The sequence below is a fragment of the Sus scrofa genome, unplaced genomic scaffold, assembly GCF_000003025.6.
Source record: "Sus scrofa isolate TJ Tabasco breed Duroc unplaced genomic scaffold, Sscrofa11.1 Contig2471, whole genome shotgun sequence".
Taxonomy (NCBI): domain Eukaryota; kingdom Metazoa; phylum Chordata; class Mammalia; order Artiodactyla; family Suidae; genus Sus; species Sus scrofa.
Genome location: NW_018085100.1, coordinates 2,034,085 through 2,050,704, shown reverse-complemented (window position 1 = coordinate 2,050,704; position 16,620 = coordinate 2,034,085). Strand labels below are relative to the sequence as shown.

The window sequence follows — 16,620 nt, the reverse complement described above, 5'->3', positions numbered from 1 at the left end:
AAGAAGTTAATTTGTAAAGACATTAGCTGACTTTAGCTCTAATCTTACTCCGTGTGTTAAAATTCTTCTTCTCACTTGGTGCATAAGGAAACTGAATCTCAGAAGAGGTTGTCATTTGCTTGGGTTCACACAGGCAAGCGGGCACCAAAGTCCCCCTTGTTTTCTGGAGGCTCCGCGTCACTAATGAGAGTCCTATTACGTGACAGAAAAGAGACTGGTTATTTACACTGAGATGTGCTCTCCTCTCCTGGGACGACTATGGGGTATAAAGAAAGGGCTAATTCGGAGTGAAGTTCAGGGGAAAAGATCACTGTCGGGATAGGAAGGCACAGAGTTTTCAGGAAGTAAAGTGGTTCTGGGGTGGAATTGCCAAGTTCCTCTCCCCCAGTCTGCTGCTACATATATGCTCACATGAAGAGCGTTCATTTTTGAGTCTTTTTCTTTCTTTCTTTCTTTCTTTCTTTCTTTCTTTCTTTCTTTCTTTCTTTTTCTTTTTCTTTTTTTTTTTTTTTTTTTTTTTTTGGAATGAGAAGGTCAAAGAAAGAGCTATTTATTCCTATCTATAAGAAACAACAGTAAATAGTGCCATATGGCCTGGTCCCTGAAGGGCCAAGCAATAGGACTCAGCAAAACGTGTAGTGATAGGTTCACGATCCTTCAGGACCTCGGAGCGGTTATCCGGGAGCTGGTACTTGCAGTTTAACCTGAAATCATCTGACGCTGCAACTTTTCACCCATTCCCGTGTTTTCGTTCATATTAAGAAAAAGTCTGCAGGTGGTAATTAGAAGGAAAATGCAAACCACCCAGGGCTCAGTTTTCGGGGTAGGCACCTTTTTGCAATTCATCACGTTACCTAGAAATTGCTCTCATTTGTTGTTTTGTTTGACATAGTTCTCTCTTTTAAAAAAGTGTGTCGTTTCACTTGGCTTCAGAAAATTCACACTTGAGCAACATGAGAATGAACGAAAATTCATAGTTTTTAATATTTTAGTTTGAAAAATTTCGGACACTGAAAATTGTAAAAATGCTACAAAGAAACCCCACTTAAGTCACTGAGATGACCCCAACGTTACGATGTCATCTAATCTGCTTTACTAGTTTTTCTCTCTCCTGAGAGCCCTGGGGATGGCCCCCTGCCTGCTGCCCACATCTAGCGATGCCCCATTGCGAGGCTGGGTGGAGGAGGACAGCCGTGCCAAAAGGGGGTCCGTAAGAAATACCTTTCATAACAACTTGCTCTGATTTGATGGGAATATTTTTGAATGCTGATTGTTAATCCGGGGGCGGCTTCGACTAGTGAAAGCAGACCGCAACCTGGAACTCCTATGTGTGTAAATATGTGTGTATATACGTGTGTGTATAAATTTTGAGTGTGTGTATTTAATAGGGGTGAATAATTTTAAGACCTGTATGTATGTTGGGCATAGGTATAGAATAGAATATTATTTAGGTAAATGTGATCACTTTTTTTTATTATGGGCAAAAAAGTGTTTCAGTTTAGGGAAATAGTATCAGTTCTAGATGTTGGGAGCCTTTCGTTCCAATAACCGATGAGTTTACAAAATGACTGTAAGACCCCGTGTACGTTAATGAATTCTTCTAGGTGGCACTTTTGCCACTACTTCATGGAGGTAAGAGAATACAGTATCATAATTTTCCCCCCTCAGGGAAGCCGTACGTATAAAATTAGGCTAATATATAATAGTGACTTTCATTAAAATGACTATGGAAACACAGTAGTACTTTATGAATCAGTAGTTCATATGGGAAGAGACCATGCTGATAAAACTGGAAGGAATGTGACCCCATTTATTTTGTTTTTCAGGAGGTGGAGGTGGGTGTTTCACTGAAAAATGACCATCTGCCCACCATAAAAATATTGGATCGTTTTTTGAGAGAAACAGACTCGTAAAACTTGGAATTGTGACACCGGTTCACTTTTCAATATTTCAGTTATCAAGGGCCTCTGCGGGGATGAGAAACAGTAAGATCTTGCTGAAGATTTTATAGCTGGCTCATTTCTAAATACTCAGAACTCTTTGCAGGTAATAAAACTGCATGCCAGGCTGGTTGTAAACTCCACCTGCCTCATATATTTTTGGGTGCTAGGCTTGCAGAGCTTAGAGAATTTGTATCCTTTCCTCAATATTCAAGGTTGTTGCTAATGCTTTTTCATGATGCTTCTACATCTCTCTTTTGATAATGTTGGTTGTTGTTGGTTGCTGTTTTTACAACTTATCTTTCGAAGAAAAATGGTCACTCTCTCAAAGGCCAAATACATCTTCAGATGTCTCCCCTGATTAAATGTGTACTAAGCATGCTCTTCCCTTGGCTAAAATGCTGACTCACTGCTGTCCAAATATCTGTTTTGTGTCCAACTGGTAGGAGTCCTGGGCTGTCTGAAAGCCCCTTTCATTCTCTTCTCCATTTTCTGTTTTTTCTGCCTGGCCATCACCTTTCATAATGGAAAGTTGTAATGGCCTGCTCCCTGCTCTCCCTAGCTTCCTTGCGTTCTTTTTTCAAGCCACCGTAATCTTTCTAAAACAGTTAAAATTATATGACCTCTGTTTATGCCCTTCTATGAATGGCCAGTAAACACCCAACCAGATTTATTCAGGGAGAGACATGTGGTGAAGTGTGTAAAATATGGGCTCCCAAGCTGAACATGAATTGACTCTATTCTGCTTTGGGCAAGTTTTCGAAACTCTGAAAACCCCATTCCTTTTATTTGTACTAAATCCTCTAGAGTGGCAATGATGAGAATGGTTAAAATACTTAAGATAGCGAGGCTTTTTCCTGATGCTTTGCTCACACTCAAATGATTGTCCTTCCCTCTGCCCTATAATATCCACATGCTTGCCTGTGTTTTTTGTTTGTTTGCTTTTTTTTGTTTTTTTTTTTTAACTTCTAGGGTTCTTCTCTACACAGCATTATTTCTGGTTTTCTACAAAGATTCCGGAAGCTTTCTCCCACCTTCTTTTTTCCTTGTTTCCATAAACAGAATATGCACTAGTTTTGTGTTCCTTCCTGTTTTCTCACCCGCAAAAACCTTTTCTTTCCTTCAAGGGCCGTCTCATCGCGCTCCAACGCTTGTGTGCCTTATTGTTTCAGTCCCCCTCCCAGGAGAATGCGGATTATTTCCTTGGAAATGCCACCGCACTCTGTTCTTCGCTTAGGCCATCTGGCATAGTCTACCTTGTCCTATGTCATTTGAATGTTTGATGCTGAATTGCACTCCAGATCGTTAGCCGATTCAGGGACTCCACATCCTAAAGCATCCAGCGATTTCACACGCTGGAAATGCCATAAATAGTGATGTGAGAGCTTGGGTTTTGCAAACAGGGCTGCAGCACCAAGCACACGTGCTCTTTCGGAAGGTCACGCGGGCTGCTCCTCACCAAGACCTCTAGGGCCTGGCTCCACCCTCTCGAATCTGGGCAGAAATTATGACCAGAGCAATTCCGCTCTTATCTGAGGAGGATACTTTCTGAGACCCCAGCAGATGCCCGAACCTGGGGGCTTTACCAATAATGCCAAACCCTATTTACAGTATGTTTATACCTGTACTAACTGGTGCGTAGCATATACAGCATAGACGCCCTGGACAAAGGCATGATATCCGTTCTGGGCTGGAAAGGGCAGGAAGGCAAGTGATTTCATCACTCAGGATGGTGCCCACTTTAAAAATTACCATGTTGAGTGAAGTAAGTCAGGCAGAGAGAGCCAAGGGTCGTATGATATCACTTACATGTGGACTCTAATAAAATGATGCAAAAGAACTTATTTATAAAACAGAAATGAACTCACAGATTTCAAAACCAAGCTTATAGTAACCAGAGGGGATGGGAATGTGGGGAGGGAGGGGTCGAGAGGGTGGGAGAAACATATACACCTTACTGCAGAAGACAGGTGAAGCAAGGACCTACTGTGTAGCACACAGAAATCTACTAAACAGTTTGCAATTACGTATATGGGAAAAAAGAATGGATATGTGTATATGCATGACTGATTCACTTTGCTGTACGCCTGAAACTAATACAACATCATAAGTCAACTATGCTCCAGTAAGATTAAATTTTTTTAAAAAAATGTAACTTTTTATTATTGGAATTTTCCATTTAATATTTTCAGACTGCAGTTGACTTTGGGTAACTGAGACCCCTGAAAGTAAAACTGCAGATAAGAGGCCTAATATAATCCCTTCAATGTTTGATATAATTTTATACAAATTACCAGTGAAGCCATCTCAGCCTCCAGTTCCTTCTTTTAAGGTTTCTAGACACAAAGTTAGTTTTTTTAAAAAACAGACAGGAAACTACTCAGGTATCTTTTATGCTGTGGGGCATAAATTTTGTAAACGTCACTGAGCTCAGCTGGTGCTGCTCAGATCTGTACACTTGACTGCGATTTTATTTGTGTGCTTTGTTTTAGTAGGCAGTTGAGTTACTAGAGAATTCTCTTGATCCTGTCAGGCTTTATTTTATTTTATTTTATTTTATTTTTTTGTTAGGGCAAACCTACTTTAGTTATGTTCTCAGTAATAAGAATGGTCTTCATGTTTTCAGGTTTACAAGAATCTTTCAGTGCTGGCAGGACGGCAACTCTAACCCATCCCTGATACCTGCTCGACTTTCAAACCCACAGGTGGTGCTCGCTGAGACTTGCACTGCATTTTGCAGCCCAGTCCTTACCTAAGGGGACCTTGGAGGATCCCCTTGCAAATATTGGATGCCCTTCCTCAGTGCTGCTCTGTCTTCTCTTGTTCCTGAGATTTCTGCCTCCTCTCTGGACTTGACCTTTGCACCGTCAATGTAGTGAGACTGCTGTGTTTTTTTGGGGGGGGGGCTCAATCTCCCTCCATTGTACACTGAAAACTGCCCTCAGGAAGGAACCCAGTCCCAACAGGGGTCTACAATTATGCTTTCCTGTGTTGGGATTATTGTTGCCTTGCAAGTTTCCCAGCTTGATGGTGGTTTCCTGTACCAGTCTCTCAGTTCTGATGGGAATGAGGCATTCCCACTGAATCACCTCTAGGGGTCAGGGGTTAATGGAAACCTGTTGGAGACCGTTGAAACTGCTGAAGGATGCAATAAACAAATTTGGCGCATGTGCAAAAGCACAACCACGAAGCAATAGCTGTATCATTACCTGCAGCAGATTTTGCTCATTAACATATATACCTTCCCTAATAAGAGGCATGTGGGCTAAAACCTAGGCGCCTCTGTTCAGGGGAACGGAGTGCCTCCTGGTCCCCCACTTTTCTAAATGCAAGTGCCTTCTGTGCTTTGTTGTGCTGCCCGGTCCCTCTTCTGGGATCTGCCGCCCCCAGCAGCGCTGGCCGGGCAGAGGGGCGCCCAGTGTGGGGCTGGAAGAGAAGGTCTGCCCCAGCAGAGAAAAAGGAAAATGAGGGTCTGTCGTGAGCGGAGAAGAAGGGACGGTCGGCCACTAGCAGGAAACGGTGAAAGTACAGACGGCGGAAACCGTAGCCTTGCACCGGACGGAGTGGTGACCGTGAGTGGCAAGTAGAAACTTTAAACCAGGGTAACACTGGGGAGAATCAAGATACTAAACATTGCATTCAGTTACTTAAATGGATGATAAAGCAGGGGCTCGGGTAACAGAGTCTGAGAGAGAGGAGTCGTTAGAAGCCACGGTCAAATAGAACCCTTGGTTTCCAGGCGCGGGTACGGGGGACCCAGAGTGCTGGCATCGCGTAGGACAAAATTTAAAGCGTGCCCATCGTCTGGGGCCTCTCTTTCCATTCTGTTTTTCCCACGTGGGGCGTAGTAAGGCACGTTTTGGAACCCTTGCAGGAGCATAAATTTGATTCCAATTTCTCTTGTAATTGACCAGTTTTATACAGATGTACCTGATTCATGGCTAAAACTTCAAAATGAGAAATATGAGGTCTCTGTTTTGCTTGTTTGTGTGTGTGGTGCATGTATGGCATTACCAAAATTCATAAAAGAGCTCTACTTAATTGGTGAAAGGAAATTAAGCCGTTACATAAATTCTCGAAATACCTAAAGTAAATTTTTGGTTCATGTGAACTGCAAAAAATTCAGTATTTGATATTATTACATGTTAATACCAAAAGTTTGTTGATCTAATGTAGATGTGTCTTTAGAGTCCTCAACATTAAGTATAATACCTTATTGTACCTGGGCTTAATGGAGGAATGTAATTGCATTTTATTAACAGAAAAGAAAATCTGTCTTATAGCTTGTTATTTTGACTGGAAAGATGAGGCACAGAATCATAGAGATACAGAAAGTGGTGGAAGGCTTGTGGGAAGTGGACAGTAAGAACTTTGTGCATGCTCGGGGCCAAGTTCAAAATTTCAGTAAACTAATTTTAAAAGTAAGCAAGTGTAAAACTTGAATTTGGATTTGGTCTCTATTAAAAGGTTTTCTGAAGTCAGGGCTATGGGAAATCCAAGATGGCGGCTTGGTTCTTCCCGGCTGCCTGGCAATGCCAATAATGAGAAGGATATGGTTAGAAAACGTGCTTTCCATTTGGGGAAGCCTTTCTAAAGTTCTAGTTCGGCTATATTTGGTAAAACTGTGGGCAATTTTAAAGAAAAAGACTGTTTGGATTCCTATTCTAGTTTTGTATATTGAGTTTGGTGTTTACTCTTTAAAACTCACCTCCCTAATAGTTCTCTGTTGCTATGTTACATGATTATAAACTTGAAATTATTAAGAAAAATAGTCTGTTTCTGAAGCTGATGGTTGTAATTTGTCTTTGGGAGAATATCAGATGTTGCATGACAACCAGAGAAGCATATATACCTTCTGAAAAAGTATCACTTAAAGGGTTGTCTCCAGCCGAGATACAATGTTTCTTATCATGAGTTCTTTTTTTTGTTTGTTTGTTTTGTCTTTTTGCTATTTCTTGGGCGGCTCCTGCAGCATATGGAGGTTCCCAGGCTAGGGGTCGAATTGGAGCTGTAGCTGCCAGCCTATGCTAGAGCCACAGCAACTTGGGACCCGAGCCGCGTCTGCAACCTACACCACAGCTCACGGCAATGCCGGATCGTTAACCCACTGAGCAAGGGCAGGGACCGAACCCGCAACCTCATAGTTCCTAGTCGGATTCGTTAACCACTGCGCCACGAGGGAACTCCCTTATCACTTATTGCCATAGGAAGGAGTGAGGAAAATTAACTCTTAAATTTATATTTCTCACTTAAGAAGGGGCTCTGCATTGGACTGCTCTATGGAGAGCATTGGTGACTTCAAGCTCACCCTAAATCAAGGCTCTAATAAGAAAAATACCACTGCCTGGAAAAAAGGAAGACATCAGAAGTAGGGCACTGCCCTAAGATTGCCACACCTGATTCATGTGATTATTTGTTTGACTTCTGATTTACCCTGATGGGTTGCTCCCCTCCAAAGCTCCTATTATTGATGTAACCAGGTGGGATTCCCCACACCTGGCCAGTTAACAGTCTGTTCTGACCTGGGCCATGAATGTGTTCTAATATTACTCAAGCTCGATTAGCAACAAGTGAAACTTCAGCCAAGGGCCGTAACTTTGCCAGGCTATATTAATTTAAATCTAAAGACGCCTTGATGTTGGGAACAATTAAGCCACCTAGGGACAACCAACCTAGTAACACTAGGAAATTGGGCTGAATGGACAAAGCCAGTATATAATTTCCTTTAAAGATAAGAAATGACTAAGCCAGCTAAACAAGGTTAAAACTCTTAAATTTTCACTTACCACTTTATTACTAATCCTGCTATATTTTCAGTAACTGTTTTCCCAAAATTGCTACTTCTTGGATTGGCAAATTTGTAACGGAGTCTGATAAAATGACATACAGTTCCATATGAGGTCAGTGATCTCTAGACAGGGAAAATGCAGCAAGAGGGAATATTTTCCTGGACCATAAGAGACTAGGAAGATAGATGGTCCAGAGACCTTTTGGCTACTGTTAAGAAGGCCTAGTTCAGTGAGAGCACATTGAGTTGCCTTTCAGTGAAATCTTTGCCAGATCTGGGAATATTTATTCCTAGCGCTGTGGGATGAAATGGTCAAGAAACACCTCTCGAAACTATGGTTGAATTTATGACCATGCGGAGCACTGTGAGCTGAAGTTTTGCGCTTGTCATCAGCCTCTACGTGGAATAATACATGAGCCAGTGCAGCTGCCGACCTGCAGCCCCCCCTGAGCAGAGGTCAGCGTGGAGCTCAGGAGCGAGGCGGTTGGTCATCTGGGAAAACTGACAGAAGAGGTCTTTGGAGAGTTAGATTTCAAGTAAGGATTTTTATAGACCCCAATTCTTACCTCTCCTCGTATCTAGAAAAGCGGAAATTGTTAACAGTGGCATCTGCATTGGCCATTAAAAATAAGGTGGAATAGAGTCACTGTGGTTCAGACCTCCAAGGAAATATGACGCACGTAATTTTAGACACGGCTTTGTATTGCTAAGAACTTAAGGCTCGTGTGCCCTGTCAGACTTGATGCCACCAGCTGTTCTCAATGTAGCATCAGCTGGCAACTGCAACCTTACAGCATTTCAAGGCATTTTCTTAGAACAACAGAAAGGAGACAACATGTATAAGGACCAATAGCGCCTGCTATTTATGTCTTCGATACCACATCAAACATGAAAAACTACTTAGATAAAATGACACTCCTTCAACAGTCGTGGTATCAACTTAAATTCTAACCCCCTGTTTAATCTTACATTTCTTTCCTTCCCAGTCTCTATGGTAGGAACCTACCATGTCTGGCCACCCAGTACTCCTCCCCCTAGCCAGCAGGAAGTAGCTACGGAAGAGAGGACCGTTGCCCCATCCCGTATAAAAAAGGGCTGGAAAACTAGGTTCCCGGGAGGATGGAGACAGACCCCCACCCCCTGAATGTGACTGTTCAACTTGGAGACCTGCTGTGGACAAGGTCTGCAGAATTGGATTGATCCATAGAAACCAGATGAACGCTCTGCAATAAAAATTTACTAGGACTCTTCTTAGGCAACAAATGAAAAAGGCAGAGATGTTGCAGACCATCGAAACTGCTGAAGGATGCAGCAAACAAATTTGGCACATGTGCAAAAGCACAACCACAGAGATAGCTTTATCATTAACTGCATCTGATTTTGCTCATTGACCTACGTCACCTTCCCTAATAAAAGGCATGTGGGCTAAAACCCAGGCACCTTTATTTTGCAGAATGGAATGCCTCCTGGTCCCCCACTTTTCTAAATGTGAGAGCCTTTTGTGCTTGTTATGCTGCCCCGTCCCTCTTCTGGGATCTCCCGTTGCCCTGCAGCGCTGGCAGGGGCAGAAACCAAAGTTTGCTTCCCCCTTAGATTCATGTTTTGTAATATATTTTTAAAATATTGTTCATGTCATGTTATTGTATGGATATTGATTTTATATCTATTCAAAAGCCTATGAGTAATAAATTGATTGGACTCTCCCCATCTCCCTTTTAGGGTAATAAAAATTAACAAGTAATGCCAGAAACATATTCCCAGAATCCAGGTTCTTGTTCACAGAGCTGAACAATGAACTCGATGGACACACAGTCAGCAGACAAGCAACGTCTTTATTACAGGAAAGCAAACAGCTCCCAGGGCAGGCTGGGAGGAAGGAGAAGAACCTCCCCCCCCCCCGCCTACTGTCCCATAGGGGTTTTTACCCTTGAAGATGGGGTGTACCAATGTGGGGTCCAGAGAGATGTGGTTTCTCCCATTGGCCTTGCCTGGTTCCCTCTATCAGTCCTTGTCCAATAGGGGTCTTAGGGGTGGAAATGTAAGTTTTAGGGTTTCTTTGTCCTTCTCTTCCTTAGACTGAGAGTCACCGTTTCTCTCATTCCTTTTCTATCAGTTGAGGAGTCAGTTAGAGATTACCACCCATCTGGACATAAAGCAGGTACACTCCCTCTAGTAAACAAGGCCCACAGGAATGATATTCCCTGGAGCCCTTAAGCCACAAATGTTAATCAATGGCCATATCAAAGAATGCTTGGAAGCCAATGTACCTACGCTAACTACCTGAGTTATTATCCTGCCTCATAAGCAATACAATTAATCTTTCAGCTGCTGCTTAATCAGTAGACACTTAATCATAGGAACCACTTCAATTAAGTATTATAAAAGAAAAATATAAAATGTAAAATAAGAATGAAAACTTGGTGGAAACCTAGTCTTTCTTTTTCTGAAAATAATGTTCCTAATGCATATTTTCACACAGTGCTTCCATAGTTCAGATCTTATGGGAAATAAATGACAGCTGGGGAGCAGAGCCTGCTCAAATTCATGATCTCTGCTAGCCTGAAAAAGCTGTTGAAAATGGGAAAGTATGATTTCGTTTTACACCCTTTGCTTACAAAAATCCAGAGGTAATGAATAAATTAAACCAAATAGGATATAACGTAGCAAATATTAGGTTATTGTAGCCTATTAGAAGTCAGAGGTCTTAGAAAATGTAAATGTAGATTTAAATGAAGAAGTATGTGGTGTATTTGTTACGGCTGTTTTTGGAGTGTATGTGCAAATTGATAAGAGAAATTGCTTTCTAAATCTTGCACAGAATAGATATCAGAATAACATACTTTAAAATCTGTAGAGTATACTATGAACTTTTAACTACTAAATTAATAAAAATTTCACTTTTAAGGAGCCATTTAAAATATTTTTACATTGGTGGAAAAATTATTTATGCTTATTTAATTAGTCTGAATTTACACAGCGTATCTTACTGATTTCTACTTTCTTCATTTGAAGATTACATTTGAATTTCACTGGTTTGTTATTGACCTCAGACCCCATAAGAAAAAATTTCTCACACTTAATTAAGTGTAAAATATGACTGATAACACACATGCAATCAATATTTTTAGAAACAATATTACTTAGAATTTATAGGCAAATTGAGATTTTTTTGTTTGCTTTTGGTTTTTAGGGCTACACCTATAGCATATGGACATTCCCAAGCTAGGGATTGAAATATTGCAACCAGAGCTACAGCTGCCTGCCTACACCACAGCCACAGCAAGCCAGAATCCAATCTACACCACAGCTCATGGCAACACCAGATCCTTAACCCACTGAGTGAATCCAGGGATCAAACCCACATCCTCATGGATACTAGTCAGATTTGTTTCTGCTGTGCCACATTGGGAACTCCTGTCTGTAAATTCTTTAAGAATTTTAAAAGTTCCTCTATAGTACCACCATGTTTCACCACTTATTACTCATCATAATATGAAATTATTTCATGTAATTCCATGCAATATATTTCATAGAATATATAAAGAAGAATGAAAAACACTGAAGTTTTCTCTGATGCTGACATTTTGAAAATGTCATCGTTTCTAGGGAAGTAATGAAAACTCAGATCACACGGCAGAACACTCTGACCTTTTGCTCAGAGACTGATAAAAGTTCTTGCGCAAGCTCTGTAAAGAAACTCAGAGGTAAAACTCAGCTGCTAATAAGTAATTGAAGATTTCAAAGGTCACAGCTCTGGCAACAATTTAGTCTACAAGGTAGAGTATCGAATATTTTATTCTTCTTTTCTTTTTTTGTCTTTTTAGGGCTGCTCCCAGGGCATATCAATATTTCCAGACTAGGGGTGGAATCCCAGCTGTAGTTGCTGGCCTATACCACAGCCACAGCAACTTGGGATCTTGAGCCATGTCTGCAAGCTACACAGCAGCTCAGGGCAATGCTGGATCCTTAACCCACTGCTCAAGGGCAGGGATTGAACCCACATCTTCATGCATTCTACTTGGGTTCATTACTGGTGAGCCATGATGGGAACTCCATGGAGTGATTTATTTTTTAATTATAAATTTTCTTTCCTAGTGTTATTTTAGAAGCAACAAACTTGTATGGCATATATATTTTTTAAGGGCATTTGGATGTTGATTTTTATTTTTTAAACAACTTTATTGAGATATGCTTGACACTTAAAATGTACAATTTGATAAGACTTGGCTTATGTATATACCTGTGACACCATCGTCACAAGCAAGATAATGAATGTAACAACCACCCCTAAAAGTTACCTGGTGCCTCTTTGTGACTCATTCTTCCTTTCCCCCATATGCTTCACAAACATACGAGACATATTCTTTTTGAAAAGACCACTTTCAGTTATAACTGACATAGAAAAAGCTATAGATATTCGATATATCAAATATCTTGATGAGCATGGAAATATTCACTCATAAATCCATCACCACAATCAGGCTATAAAGGTACCCATCATCTCTAAAAGTCTTCTCCCATTTCTGTTTCCCCTCTGTCTTTTTTATTTTATTTTTTTGCACTTTATTTATTTTTTAATTATTCAATGTATTTATCACATCTGTAGTTGTATAATGATCATCACAATCCAATTTCACAGGATTTCCATCCCACAGCCCAAGTACATCCCCCCACCCCCGAAACTGTCTCCTCCAGAGACCAAAAGTTTTTCAATGTCTGTGAGTCAGCATCTATTCTGCAAAGAAGTTCAGTCTGTCCTGTTTTCAGATTCCACATGTCAGTGAAAGCATCTGATGTTGGTGTCTCATTGTATGGCTGACTTCACTTAGCATAACAATTGCTAGGTCTATCCATGTTGCTAAAAATGCCGGTACTTCATTCTTTTTAATGGCTGAGTAATATTCCATTGTGTATATGTACCACCTCTTCTGGATCCACTCCTCTGTCAATGGACATTTAGGTTGTTTCCATGTCTTGGCTGTTGCAAATAGTGCTGCAGTGAACACAGGGTACATGTGTTTTTGTGAGTCATGGTTTTCTCTGGATAGATGCCCTGGAGTGGGATTGCTGGATCAAATGGTAGTTCTATGTTTAGTTTTCTGAGGCATCTCCATATTGTTTTCCACAGTGGTTGCACCAATGTACAATCCCACCAACAGTGTCATAGGGTTCCTTTTTCTCCACACCCTCTCCAGCACTTACTGTTTGTTGACTTTCTGATGATGGCCATTCTGGCTGGTGTGAGGTGGTACCTCACTGTGGTTTTGATTTGCATTTCTCTAATGATGAGTGATGTTGAACATCTTTTCCTGTGTTTCTTGGCCATCTGTATGTCTTCTTTAGAGAACTGTCTGTTTAGATCTTCTGCCCATTTTTTAATGGGGTTGTTTGTCTTTTTGGTATGGAGCTGCAGAAGGTGTTTATAAATTTTGGAGATTAATCCCTTGTCAGTGGATTCATTTGCAAAGATTTTCTCCCATTCTGTGGGTTGTCTTTCCGTTTCGTTTAGGGTTTCAGTTTGATTAGGTCCCATTTGTTTACTTTTGTTTTTACTGTCATGACTCTGAGAGATGGATCTGAGAAGATGTTGCTGTTGCTTATGTCGGAGAGTGTTTGGCCGATGTTTTCCTCTAAGAGTTTTATGGTGCCTGGTCTTCTGTCTAGGTCTTTCATCCATTTGGAGTTGATTTTTGTGGATGGTGTTAGGGAGTGTTCTCATTTCATTCTTTTCCATGTGGCCGTCCAGTTTTCCCAGCACCACTTATCCAACAAGCTGTCCTTTCTCCATTGTATATTCTCGCCTCCTTTGCATAGATTAGTTGGCTGTAGGTGTGTGGGTTCTATCCTTCTCATCTGTCTTTTTAAAAATATCTATGTACATTGGGACTTCCTGTCATGGCTCAGTGGTTAACGAACCTGACTAGTATCCATGAGGATGTGGGTTCTATCCCTGGCCTCACTCAGTGGGTTGGAAATCCATTATTGCAGTGAGCTGTGGTGTAGGTCGCAGACATGGCTCCGATCTGGTGTTGCTGTGGCTGTGGCACAGGCCTGGCTGTGGCGTAGCCTGGCAGCTATAGTTCTGCCAGGGACCTAGCCTGGGACCTTCCATATGCCTTGGGCACAGCCCTAAAAATCAGTCAATCAATCAATCCATATTGGCTTTTCTTTTGTGGTAAGAACCTTTAAGATAAGATATGGCCTCTTAGCAAGTTTTTAAGTATACAATACAGTGCCAGCAAGTACAGGCACGATGCTGCTCAGCATATCTCTAGACTTAGTCATTCACACCCCTGACATTTTGTGTCTTTTGACCAGTGCTTCCCACCCACCCCTGCTGCAAAGCTGGCAACAACTATTCTACTTTTTGGTTCTGGTGGTTTGACTATCTTATTTATTTATAATTAAAGTACAGTTGTTTTACAATGTAGAGCCAATTTATGCTGTACAGCAGAGTGACCCAGTTTATATATATATATATATACCTCCTTTCTTATATTATCTTCCATCATGTTCTTTCTCAAAAGACTGGCTATAGTTCCCTGTGCTACATAGCAGGACCTCATTGCTTATCCATTCTAAATGCAATAGTTTGCATCTACTAACCCCAAACTCCCTGTCCATCCCTCTCCCTTGCCCTCCCTCTTGGCAATCGCAAGACTTTATGTCTGTGAGTCTGTTTATGTTTTGTATGTTGTGCCATACTTTAGATTCCACATGTAAGTGATACCATATGGGTTTGACTATTTTATATTCCTCATAAAGGAAGGATCAAATAATGTCTGTCTTCCTGGGTCTGGCTTATTTTACTTAGCATGAGATCCTTTGAGGCCATGCATGATGTCACAAATGGCAAGGATTCCTTTCTTTCTGAAGACTGAACAGCAGCCTATTGTGCATATACACCACAATTTCTTTATGCAGTCCAGCGATGGACATTTAGGTTGTTTCTATACCTTGGCTATTGTGAATAATAATAATAGTACAAAGTGACCAGAACTATCAATTCAGCATCATGAACCATGAAGAATATCCTTAGCAGAGATAAATGAGTAATAGAGTATATTGTTTGTGGAAAGTGAGATGAGGGTGTTGGGGCGGGGGCTGGATATTGAGGAAAGGTTTGGTGAGAACCCAAATGTTCTAGACAAACAAAAATAAGCTATGGTGCCAGAAATACCTGTAAACAGGCTATGACATTGTGGCTTTGGGTTTAATTTACCCATTCTTAGCACTTCATGCACTCACGAAGGACAGAATTTTTTTTTTTTAAACAGAGATAACATCAGATGTGGAATTGTGTACATACTGCCTAGAACATATAGAGGTTCCATCATTTCTAACTGTTCATTGCATCCACAGAGAAAGTGATATTTGAACTCATGCTAGAAAATGATGACAATTTCTTCAGGTGGAGAATGGAAAATGTTAACTACATTTGAAAGAACACATAAACTGTAGGCAGAAATGGCAATGTAGCACATGTTGGTGGAGTATTAAATACTCCGTCATGAGGAAAAGAAGCAGAGAGAAACTGGCAGGAGAGGAAGCTGGAGAAGCAGACTGAATTCTGACGATAAGAAATGTAAGTGCTTTGCTCATAAGTGTGGGCTAGATTGTGTAGAGAATGGGAAGCGGGAATGAGTGATGGAGGTCATATTATGTGACCTATATGTAAAATCTGATTTTGATTCATCTATAATATGAGAAATGCTCTCATAGGATGATCTATCTATTTCTATCTATTTATCTAAATTATACAGAAATAGAAAATAATCCTAAAATTAATTTGGAACCACAAAAACCCCAAGTAGCCAAAAGCCCTTTGAACAAGGGCAAACTTGATATTATACTCCCTGATTTCAAAATACATTACAAAGCCACAGTAACCAAACAGCATGGTACCTGCATAAAAACAGAATAGGGACCAATGGGACAGAATAGAGAGGTTGGAAGTAAATTCACCCCTCTACGATCTCTTGATCTTCAACAAGGATGCCAAGAATACAGGATGTGGGAAGGCTGGTCTCTTCAAGAACCGGTGGTAGAAAACGAGATATCCACAACCAAATGAATAAAATTGGACCCTATCTTACACTGTATACAAAACTCAACTCAAAATAGACTAAAGAGTTAAGACCTGAAATTGTAAAATGCAGAGAAGTGGGGTTCCCCGTTGGCCAAGATGGTAATGACTCAGAGTTGTCACTTCTGTGGCTCAGGTTTGATCCCTGTCTGGGAACTTCCCTAGGCTTCAGTGTGCATCCCCCTCAGAAAAAAAAAAAAAAAAGATTAGGCATTCCCATTGTGGCACAGTGGGTTATGAACCTGACTGCAGAAGCTTGGGTCACTGCAGAGTTGTGGGTATGATCCCTGGCCCAAGAATTTACATATGCAGTGAGTAAAGCCATTAAAAAAATTAAAAAACAAAAATGCAGAGAAGAAAATATAGGGATAAATAAGCGGTACTACATCAAACTAAAAAGCTTCTGAGAAAGGTAAAAAACCACATGATCATCTCAATAGATGTAAAGAAAGCATTTGACAAAGTCCAACACCCATTCATGATAAAAACTCTTAGCAAAGTGGGTACAGAGGGAGCATACCTTAATGTAATAAAGACCATTTATGACAAACCCACAGCACATATATTCAACATAGTACTAGAAGTCCTAGCCACAGCAGTCAGACAAACAAAAGAAATAAAAGGCATCCAAATAGGAAGAGAAGAGATAAAACTTTCACTGTATGCAGATGACATGATACTATATATAGAAAACCCTAAGGACTTAACCCAAAAACTACTTGAACTGATCAACAAATTCAGCAAAGTAGCAGGATATAAGATTAACATTCAGAAATCAGTTGCCTTTCTGTATACTAACAATGAAA

The 16,620-nt window shown here is 40.7% G+C and overlaps 1 long non-coding RNA gene across 2 annotated transcripts in view; it reads left to right on the top strand.

The window, feature by feature from the left end:
• Nucleotides 1-621: 621 nt before the first annotated feature.
• LOC102164558 overlaps nt 622-16,620 on the top strand; it is a 34,261-nt gene continuing 18,262 nt past the window's right edge. For both annotated transcript variants that reach the window (XR_305829.3, XR_002341188.1), the window contains exons 1-4: nt 622-2,046; nt 4,567-5,512; nt 8,122-8,264; nt 11,335-11,504. This is a non-coding gene — a long non-coding RNA (uncharacterized LOC102164558). The remainder of the gene's footprint in view (nt 2,047-4,566; nt 5,513-8,121; nt 8,265-11,334; nt 11,505-16,620) is intronic.